Consider the following 2323-nt stretch of genomic DNA (forward strand, 5'->3'; position numbering starts at 1 on the left):
TTATGGCAAGTCTCTCCTCAACTTCCCAAGTGCTGGGAATATAGGCACATGCCACCATTCCCAGCTCCCTAGTCTTATTTGAAGTGAAGAATTCCTTGATTTTTTTCTCCTTCACAAGAAACCTGATTTCTCTTGCAGGTGAGCTATCCTTCATAACCTCTTGCCATGGGGAAAGAGCATCACCCACAATAATCCAGGGGCAGAGAGAGAGAGAGAGAGAGAGAGAAACTATTGGTTCAATTGTGACCATGTGACATTCAACATCAAATACTACTCATATAGCAAGATAACACTCATTCGTCAAGTTAAAATTTAATAGACATGTGTGCTTATCTTGCAGAACCCACAAGGAACACATTACTTAAAATCCAAGATATATATAGATACAAATATAGGTGTAGATAAAGATATCTATATATCTATAACTATATCTCTATCTATCTATCTATCTATCTATATATTTCACAATAACAATCAACTTTGTAAATTTCACAAAAATGATACCTTGACTTAATTGCCTTTTTGTGTTAATGATATCCAAGGTGAAGTTTTTCCACACTTCAATAATACTTTATACTGCCTGCTTCAGAAGGACATATATTAAAATTGGAATGATACAGAGAAGACTAGCATGGCCTCTGCACAAGAATGACCTGAAAATTTGTGGAGCATTCCATAATTTTTGGGGCTAAGATGTTGTGATTGATCTAATCACTTTTCTTTCTTGGTATAAGGAAACTGAAATAGTCTCAGAGTCATTATAGTCTCAAAACCTAAACACAAGCTATATCTGGAAGACACCTATGTAAAGCAATCATTCCACAAGGCTATAAAACACAAGCAATAAAGATACCTACATTAAGCAATTTTGAAATATCAATCCAAGAATTAAACCAAGGACAGCACCAAAAACAAAAGTGAGAAGACATTTAAGCAAAGCACAAACTCAGGCTTCCACCCCACAAAAGGCAAATTCTGGGGTAAACGATATGGAAAAGTCTGATGATCAATGACCCGGACACCATGAACTGATGGCACAGGAAGTGACAAAACAGATGCGTGAGGCTCTAGAAAAATTCAAAGCAGAAATAATCTCCCAGATAACTATAGAGATGGTGAGCAGAGTGAAAGACATGATTAGCGGCTTTACGACAGAAACAGATAAGAAAATAGATGAGATCAGAAACATGCTGGAAGTCATGAATGCCCAGCATAAGAAAGAAATGGAAAGCATAATCACACAACATAAGAAAGAAATAGAATCCATGAAACAGATTGAAACAGATATTCAGGAAATTAAAAACTCCATTGAAAGCTTGCAGAGCAGATTAAAAGAATCTGAAGACAGAATATCAGATACAGAAGACAGGATTGCAGTTAAAGACCATGAAAACAGAGATTTCTTAAAGATAGTAAGGGACCACGAGGAATGAATCCAACAGCTGCTAGATGATGCAAAAAAGAATAACGTAAGACTGATAGGAATCCACAAAAAAAAAAAAAAACAAAACAAAAAAAAAAAAAAAAAAAAACAGGAGAAAGTACAATTGACATAAAAAAATCTGTTCACAGAATTAATAATAGAAAATTTCCCAGACAGAGGTGGAGAATTGGACATACAGATAAGTGAGGCATATAGAACTACAATTAGTCATGATCAAAAACAATCTACACCTAGACATATAATAGTCAAGGTCCCAGAAATCCAACAGAAGAACAAAATTCTACAGGCAGTTGGAAAAAAGAAACAAATCACCTATAAAGGAAAGCCCATCAGAATCATGGCAGATATCTCAACACAAACCCTGAAGTTAAGTACAACCTGGAGTGAAGTATTTCAAGATATAAGATAAAAGAACTTCCAATCTAGACTGTTGTATCCTGCAAAATTATCTTTCAAAATCAATGTGGACATTAAATACTTCCATGACAAAAAACTCCTGAGAAATTTCATGAACACCAAACCAGAACTCCAAACAATTTTAAGCAATATCCTAGAAAAAGACAATGAATGTCACAACTCCATGAGGCCCAACAAAGGGAAGCTACCAGGCAAGGTGAGACTCTAAAGGGAATGTGGGAAAAATAAGAAATAAAAGAGCCAAAAACAGTAAAACATCATGACAAGGATGATTCAATATCTATCAATTATATCTATCAATGTTAAAGGCCTCAATTCACCAGTCAAAAGAAATAGACTGACAGAATGGATTAAGAAGCAAAATCCAGCAATATGCTGTATGAAAGAAACACACCTAACTAAAAAGGAAATTCATAGACTGAAAGTAAAAGGATGGAAAACAGTTCTCCACATGACAGGAAC

At 35.0% G+C, this 2323-nt stretch overlaps 1 non-coding gene across 1 annotated transcript; it reads left to right on the forward strand.

Moving 5' to 3' along the window:
- The first annotated feature begins 578 nt into the window (after positions 1–578).
- Positions 579–683, forward strand: LOC147823416 (U6 spliceosomal RNA). The gene has a single exon (XR_015443948.1). It is a non-coding gene; the product is annotated as a U6 spliceosomal RNA (small nuclear RNA).
- Positions 684–2323: the final 1640 nt, after the last annotated feature.

This window comes from Heterocephalus glaber, unplaced genomic scaffold (genome assembly GCF_053883595.1).
Source record: "Heterocephalus glaber isolate CG9 unplaced genomic scaffold, H.glaber_assembly_v1.0 deba00001586, whole genome shotgun sequence".
NCBI lineage: Eukaryota > Metazoa > Chordata > Mammalia > Rodentia > Bathyergidae > Heterocephalus > Heterocephalus glaber.